We start from the raw sequence: 9,316 nt of genomic DNA, 5'->3' as shown, positions 1-9,316 counted from the left end.
TGTCCAATATTAATATCCATGAATTAATTATTATATCCATTCTTTACAGATTGGATAACTTTAAAAAAATCTGTGTGTTATCCTATCTATTGCAAGATTTAATAAACCACAAACTACCTAAATCTTCCTTGAAATTTTGGCATGGCAATTGCCTTAACGGGGTACTAAATAGAATTATCTATCTGTCTATATATCTATCTATATGTCTATCTATATGTCTATCTAACTGTCTATCTATATATCTATTTGTCTATCTATCTATATACCTATCTGTCTATCTATCTGTCTATCTATCTGACTATCAATCTAACTGTATGTATCTCCGTGTGCTTTCTCAGGTTACCTGACCTAGTATACTTTTTTTCACATAGGTCACAAGACAATATGTTTTATTTAAATACGATAAAACAGGAGTATAATGATAAAAAGTTTTGCATAATAATTGCCTTAACGTTGTACTAAATAGAATTATCTATCTATATGTCTATATATATCTATCTATCTAACTGTCTATCTATATGTCTATCTATCTGTCTATTTATCTGTATATCTATCTGTCCATCTATCTGTCTGTCTATCTATCTGACTATTAATCTAACTGTTTGTCTATCTAACTGTCTATCTAACTGACTATCTAACTGACTATCTAACTGACTATCTAACTGACTATCTAACTGACTATCTATCTGTCTATCTATATGTCTATCTATCTAACTGTCTATCTATATGTCTATCTATCTGTATATCTATCTGTCTATCTATCTGCCTGTCTTTCTATCTATCTGACTATCAATCTATCTGTCTATCTAACTGTCTATCAAACTGACTATCTATCTGTCTGTCTATCTATCTATCTACTAAATAGAATTATCTATCTATCTGTCTATCTATATGTCTATCTATCTAACTGTCTATCTATATGTCTATCTAACTGTCTATCTATATATCTATTTGTCTATCTATCTATATACCTATCTGTCTATCTATCTGTCTATCTATCTGACTATCAATCTAACTGTATGTATCTCCGTGTGCTTTCTCAGGTTACCTGACCTAGTATACTTTTTAGTAGCGAAGCTACTCTATAATTCGAAATGTCCGTCCGTCCGTCCGTCCGTCCGTCCGTCCGTCCGTCCGTCCGTCCGTCCGTCTGTCCGTCCGTCTGTCCGTCCGTGTAAGACAGAATAGGGGAAACGTGATTTTCTCGGCTCCTATTAAAGATAGACAGCTGAAATTTTTTGACAACATTCCTATTATTAAGCAGCACAATTAACTATAAAACATCAAGGGCGGTCAGACCCCTTTTTAGCAGGTTTTAGGCTATTTTTGTATGTTTCATATTTTTATCCATAACTTCAGTGTTTATGGTCCGATTTTCAAAATTTTTTCAGTTATTGATATCAAAATTAAATTTCCTGTCGTTTACAGAAAACAACCATGACAGCCACACTGCCATCTTGCAGGTTTTAGGCTATTTTTGTATTTTTCACATTTCCACCATATCTTCAGTGTTTATGGTCCAATTTTCAAAATTTTTTCAGTTATAGATATAAGAATTAAATTTCCCGTCGTTTAAAGAAAACATCCATGACGGCCAGACTGCCTTTTTGCAGGTTTTAGGCTATTTTTGTATTTTTCACATTATTCTCCATATCTTCAGTGTTTATGGTCCGATTTTAAAAATTTTTTCAGTTATAGATATCAAAATTAAATTTCCCGTCGTTTAAAGAAAAACCATGGCGGTCAGACTGCCTTTTATCAGGTTTTTGGCTATTTTTATATGTTTTACATATTTACCCATATATTTGGTGTTTTTGGTCCAATTTTCAAACTTTTTTGGGATAAATCCACTTTAAATCTACTTTTACGTATTTCCATCCACGATTTTTTGTGCTTCGCTACTTATGGATGTTGTCATCCTTGTTTTCACATACATCAAAAGATAATATGTTTTATTTAAATACGATAAAACAGGAGTATAATGATAAAAAGTTTTGCATAATAATTGCCTTAACGGTGTACTAAATAGAATTATCTATCTATCTGTCTATCTATCTATCTGTCTATCTATCTATCTATCTATATGTCTATCTATCTAACTGTCTATCTATATGTCTATCTATCTGTATATCTATCTGTCTATCTATCTGTCTGTCTATCTGTCTGTCTATCTATCTATCTGACTATCAATCTAACTGTTTGTCTATCTAACTGTCTATCTAACTGTCTATCTAACTGTCTATCTAATTGTCTATCTAACTGACTATCTAACTGACTATCTAACTGATAAGAGTATAATGATAAAAATTTTTGCATAAAAATTGCCTTAACGGTGTACTAAATAGAATTATCTATCTATCTGTCTATCTATATGTCTATCCATCTAACTGTCAATCTATTATTCTATGTATTTAACTGTACATCTATCTGTCTATCTATTATCTGTCTATCTATATTATATGAATAAAAGCTATCTATCTCGGACGGACGTAGGGACCGACCCTAATTATAGAAAAGCTTTGCTTTTAGAAATGTGTTCACAAAATTTAATATGTAATACATACATACTGTATACCTAGGTATGAAATGATCTTAATTTTTACATGCATATTTTTCCTGCAGGTATGTTTATTAGAAAATCAATACAGCAAATCCTTTGACTTTTACCTTAGTTTTTCAACATATATCTCATCATTGTTAGAAGATTGGGAACTGAAAATATATATAAATGATTAATATATGCCATGAGGGAAGGGGCGTAACCGCTAGTAGAGTTTATAGGAATTAATATGCAAAGGAAGATATCGAAAGGACAATTCTAATCTAATTAAACTAACAACAAGGATGACAACATCCATAAAAGTGAAGCACTGAAAAGGTAGAACAAACGGACATTAACACTATTATAGTGTCTGAACTGAATAATCAGAATATAAAACTTTAAGAGTCCAAGCAATTGTAAGTAAATTTGTTGAAAAACTGCTTGATACAGGATAATGTTTATGGACATACTTACATTTTTAGGACTTGATTATAGAAATGCTTCGCTTATAATATTGTTCTTTGTTGTCCTAGGAATCAATATACCAAAAATCAGAGCAAACGGATGATTAGATCACATAAAAATTTGTTGTTAACGTAGAAAAATCAACATGTTTAAAATGAACGTACGGACGGACGGACGTACGGACCGACCCTAATAATAGAAAAGCTTCGCTTTTAAAAAGAGCTACATTACGGACGTACGGTCTAAAACTAATCATAGAAAAGCTTTAAGTTTTTTTATTCTTATTACCTATCTTTAGATAAATCATATGTCTTACCAGCGTCTGTAGAGGATTGGAAACTAAATTATAAATAAAACATATATATATATATATTCAGCAATGTTTCATGAAAGTTTATTTTAATTCGAAGACTATAATTTTTAGCGGCAGTGGCAGAAAGGAAACAATCGTTTTATAAACTTTATTTGTCGCAGGAAGTACTGATTGATTTTGGCCACAAAATTATAATTAATGAAAGCCTCAATTTAACTAATCAGCGTAATTACCTATCTAAATGAGGTTCATCCATTTCAAATATGATTTTATCTCATATCATTATCTAAAGATAAAAAGAAGTGTATATATTTAATAAATCAATTTTATCATATATAATGAAAAAACTTTAAAATAAAATTCAAAACAACATACACATTTTATACTGGCATGTTGCTCACATTTATCGTTTAATAGATAATACACATTTTTATTTATAAATTCACTCTTATTAACAGGTTCTATTACTTTGTCAGTTAATCAATTTGTATTTATTTTTCAAAATGAGAAGGAAAGCGTGAATGCCATGCAATATTACTTACTTATAAATTATTTAAATTATTTAATAAATTATTTAACAGAAATTGAAAGAAATTGTACTCTATCCCTTTCAATATGAATTTTTATTGAAATTGTATGATTTAAAACATATTAAGAATTTAAATTCTGGGTATGTATTAAGTAATAAAAACTAATTTATGATAAGAAACTAAGAGTAGTAAATATTTGGAGTGTCCTTTCAATCTCCTTTCTTTTAGGAATTTTTATGTCTGTTTTTATGATTATTAACCAAAACAAAACTAAAAAAAAGACAATAATGTCGTCTTCAACTTGGGAATTGAAGACGACATTTGATTTCCTCAAAATAATTCCTTTACTTCGCGATAAAGTTACAACAGTGGATATACCCTCCCTTAAAATAGTTATAAACCTTCCCTTGACCTATGAAGAGCTTCATTGTAAAATTAATTAAAAGTTTTCCGAAAAAGTACTAAATTCATTTTATTTATACAGATTTTTTTTATTTTCAAAAAAATCTCTTATTTTACTCAAATGAAGGTTTAATTGATCTTATTGAAGATCTTAATGTTTTTTTTATTATATTCTTTTCTATGAGCAATAAAATGTAAGATGACATTAAAAAAGTATATATATGTACATATTTAAGGGAAAGGATTGCTAGAATGGGATAAGTTAAATCCCTAGAAACACAAAATAGACCCAAACATCACGGATAGAGGGGACATTGGACGGTTTATTACACTAGTCCCCAAAGTTTTCTTATTTGTTGGCTTGACAACTTTGGGAGATTTTAAAAATTTGGTTCATTATTTTGAGTGTTTAATTTTGTGTATTAACATTGGGGATGTACATCAATTTATCAGCCAATGTTTTATCCCTTTAGATCCCTGCCCACACACACATATAAATGAGGTTGGTTTCGGTTTTTATGACGGAAAATAAAATGGTATGGGTTATTAACGTTTGCAAAATATATATTTAGAGCAAAACTTACATTTTAGTCTGATACTGTTCTACTCTTATACAAATAGTTTTGTTACTTTGCGGTATTTTGCACAATGTAATTTATTGTATAATTTACAAACAAGAAATAAATGACATAATTTAATGTAAATTCACCAAAATAAAAGTTCAAAACATTTCAAAGAACTTTTTATATACAAAAAGAATCTTCTGTATATTCCAAAAGAATCTGCTGTCCCTTAGTCAAAGGTAAAGACACACAGGAGAATAAAGCAAATTATAGAGTAGCTTCACTTTTTAAAGTAGGTACAACGACAAACGTACTATTGTGACAAATGGACTAGAAGACAAATGTAATATGGAGACAAACATACTAGGACGACATCACTTCAGTAAAACACTCAAGGAGTTGAGAAAATCACGAAAACATGAAAATCTAGGAATCAATCTAGCACCCCAAACAACAGACAGATGGACAAAATAACGTATAGATTAGATGGGCATATATTATAAGAATCTTCACTAAAAATTTCAGCTGTCTATCTTTTCTAGGAGCCGAGAAAATCATGTTTCCCCCACTTTGTCTTAGACGAACAGACGGACAGGCGGAAAGACGGACGGACATTTCGAATTATAGAGTAGCTTCGCTACTAAAAATAGTCAATTAAAGAAATTTTATAAAATTCTCCGAAATTAATTTAACAATCAAATCGAATATGGTGATAAAACAAGTGATAGAACTCAAATTTTATTTCTTAAATAACTTGAGTCGATGTTTATAATAAGGCCGAATTTTGACTTGTAGAAAGACAGACAGACATTGTCACTTATAGAGCAACTTAGCTTTACAAATTTTTTCGCAATAATTATTTTAGTTTGTTTTCAATAGTCTTCAATAATTGAGGAAGATTTGAGGGAGGGAGGGAAACATGGGCTGGTTTATACAACTAGTCCCCAAAGTGTTATTATAACGTTTTCTTATTCGTTGGCTTAACAACTTTGGGGACTTTATTGAGTTTTGATTAGTTGGTTTATTAAATTGAGTGTCAACAGGTTTCAACCACAAAATGTTTTCTATAGAAGGGTTATTTTTGTATAATACCATGGGGATTTTACATCAATTTATCGGCCATTGTGTTATCCCTTTAAATCGCTGGGAAGATTTACAGATAAAGTTTTGGTTACAAAAACTGATTTCTTTCAAATAAGTTTTTGAGGTAGATGAAAGATATAGATATTCTACATCAAATAGTAGAACTGAGTTTAAAGTAAAAGAATAGAAGGGTCAGGGGTTGATTAACTGTATGTTCACGGGGTGGGGACCCTGTTCCGACTCTCAATTAGGTCTTTGAATGTCATCCAATAGCGTTTATTGAACAGAGTATTCACTGCACTGATTTATCATTTAATTTTGTAAAGATTCTAATTTATGGGATTTTTTGGTATTAACAAATAACACTTTTATATCCAATATTAACGCTCATTTTCGACAAATACATAATACTATGATAATTGATTCTTAATATTAAGTTACTAATTTCATTTCAATAGCCTTATGTTATTTATATTATGTGTTGTTGAATTAAAAATTACTGTGCCTCAGACGTCAAAATAATAGCTTAATCTACCCAAAAACATATACAATAAAGCTTTTTCCCGAATGATTATAAATAAAGTGACCTCTTCTGCAATAAATGTCCTCAAAGTTGTTAAGCCAACAAATAAGAAAACATTGTAAAAAAAACTTTGGGGACTAGTGTAATAAACATCCCATTGTCTCCACTATCTCTCTTTAATTACATTATTGAAACTTCATTATAAACAATCGTTGACCAAGGTGACCAAACAGACGATCGTAAAAAACTATTTATAATTATAGAGTAGAGTAGAGACATACATACATTATTGTAAATAAGCTTTGCTTTCAATATTAATCCTAATTATACCAGGGAATAAGGGAAACTATATTGGAAATTTTTGTATAAAATTTTTTATTATCATGTTCTGTCATTTGTTGACTTAAAAAACTTGATTTTTTGCTATTAAAACTTCTCCGCCAATAATTTTAATCTACAGAAGGCATAATTTTGTTTATAATAATTGGAGGTGTTATCAATTTCTCGTCTATTGTCTTATCCCTTAAGATTCCTGTAATTATACTAATAGGTTTACCAATCTATTATTACTCACATCTGGCGTCAGAGTGTGTGTGTGTGTGTGTTTGTGTGTGTGTGTTTGTGTGTGTGTGTGTGTATGATTGTTAATGGGTGTAAAGAATAAAATAAGGATTAATCCATTAAGTTCTAGGGGATAGAAGTAATTATTAATCACTTCGTATTAAACACAGTTTTCTGCTAATATTAAAATCAAAATTTATAGGATAAATTCCAGTTTTGCTGTCCACGAATAATTAAAGGCCCTGGCGAACAAAACAGGAAAGAATCCTAAATTTATTCGTTAAAAATCATCTATAATACGATAAATTATTTTTTATTATGGCTTAGTACCGGTCTTATTCCAGTCACACTAGAAAGATTATTCTGTCGCGGCATCCATTTTGTTGTCCCTATTTTAGCGGACAATTTTAAGATTCTAGCTTTGACGAAAAATTAATGTTAATAAAATTACCCCTTCTGCAGATTAAATTCGTTGGTTGAAAGGTTTGGACAATACTAGTTTGGAACCAACCAATCAAAATTCAAAAGGAGTACCCAAAGATTTTAAGCCAAAGGATAAGATAACGAGACTATAAAACTTTGGGTACCAGTGTAAATTACCGTCCGATTTCACCTCCCTCCCTGAGTCCCTGGTAATCTTTCATCAATCAGTTACACTTAAAATAATTGTATTTTGTATGATTTTTTCATATAGTGTAGCCTTGATCCAAATATTTTACTCAAGTGACAAAAGTTGTAAAAAAGTGTTTGATAATATTTCCATTTTGCAAGGTTTATATCTAATCTAATCAGCGTCCATAAAAGTCAAGCTCTTAAACGGTAGGACAAATGAACATTAACACTTGTAGAGTGTCAGAACTGAATGAGCAGAAAATAAATGTAGTGGTCTAAAAATATAAGTAAATTTGTTGCAAAACTGTTAAATACAGGTTACTGTTTAAGGGCATGCTTACATTTTCAGAACTAAATTATAGAGATGATTCGATTATAACTTTTAAGCTAAATTTTGTTTCTATTTCATTACTTTCAAAACATATTCTTTAGGATATTAGACTAAAATTATTGAAAACCAATATATCTCTCCGTGTGGCAGCTTGTATACATAATTTTCTTCTTGTAATGGATATATGAAAAACGAACACTATTTCAATTTCGTCAAGTTTAACTGAACCGAAGCTCTATAAACAATGACGTTGTACAATACCAATGACCAATGACAGGCAAATAAACAGACTAAATTACCAATTGCAGGGCAGTACACATTTTATTTGACCAATGATAGGCCAGTATGACGTCATTTTTATAGGCACTATATGAAGCTGAAACTTAAACTTAATTTCAGGGGCTTACACACGACATTTGCAAGGGGGTGGGGGGGTTAAAAATAGCTTAAATTTAAACAAAAACTTTTATATTAAAATATTGGAAATAAATGAAAGTAAAAGTAAAATGTCAAGGTTAAGTTTAGGCTATTATCAAGGAAGTATTATATTTATTGAAAGTGCACACATTCCATTATTTCAAAATATATCACATCTCCCTGGGTAACTAGTTTGAAAACTGTGGAAGGTTCTAAGTTAGAATTTGCACATGGTATTGTTTCTAAAAGTTAGGTACTAGGTTTTTTAATCTATAAAATTAAAAAGCTTGGATAAAAAGGAAAGTTTAACTTGTTTTTTTTTTAAATTATCATAAGAAGTAAAATAAAAGTAGCAAAATAGTATGTCTATTTTCATAAATACAGGGTGTTTTTTTTAATAAGACAAAAATATTACTTAATTTAACCCACTTGCCATTGACAAAATTAAAGATCTATATCTTAATTTCTTCATTGGGTTGGGGAGTTTTGTATAAGAAAAAAAATACTTAGCAATTTTCAACAAATTATGCCTTAAAGACCGGTTTTTCCAAAGTACCTATGTTTGGAAGATTTTTGGATCATGACAAATTTAAAGGGTGTGCAAAAATGCATACATTTTTTAGATTTAAATTGCGCATCTTGTGTTAATAGTAGAAAAATGTTATGCACACCGTTAGAATTGTCTTAAACTCATGTTTTTAGATATTAAAGATTTTCCTGTGCTACGCATAGTTTAGGAGATACGTGGTAAAATGTCCCAACTGACTTAAAACTTTTCAACCTTTCTCACATTTTCCAACGTAGCTTCTATACTAAAATAGCATAAGTATGAAACATATATTTCCAAAAAGTAGAGTATATGACGATTCTAACGGTATGCATAGCATTTTTCTACTATTAACACAAGCTGCGCAATTAGAATTATAAAAATGTATGCATTTTTGTTCACCCTTTAAATTTGTCATGATTCAAAA

General features: G+C 30.0%; 1 long non-coding RNA gene across 1 annotated transcript; it reads right to left on the bottom strand.

Moving 5' to 3' along the window:
- Positions 1-2,077: 2,077 nt before the first annotated feature.
- LOC145326146 (uncharacterized) lies at positions 2,078-3,722 on the bottom strand. The gene is made up of 3 exons (XR_013881776.1): positions 3,554-3,722; positions 3,296-3,346; positions 2,078-2,712 (listed from the first exon to the last, which is right to left on the bottom strand). It is a non-coding gene; the product is annotated as an uncharacterized LOC145326146 (long non-coding RNA).
- Positions 3,723-9,316: the final 5,594 nt, after the last annotated feature.

Source organism: Acartia tonsa, chromosome 8 (genome assembly GCF_053477335.1).
Source record: "Acartia tonsa isolate MP-2025a chromosome 8, ASM5347733v1, whole genome shotgun sequence".
In the NCBI taxonomy this organism is placed as follows: Eukaryota; Metazoa; Arthropoda; class Copepoda; order Calanoida; family Acartiidae; genus Acartia; species Acartia tonsa.
Note: the sequence above shows the minus strand (reverse complement) of the source record. Positions and strands in the feature narration are given on the sequence as shown.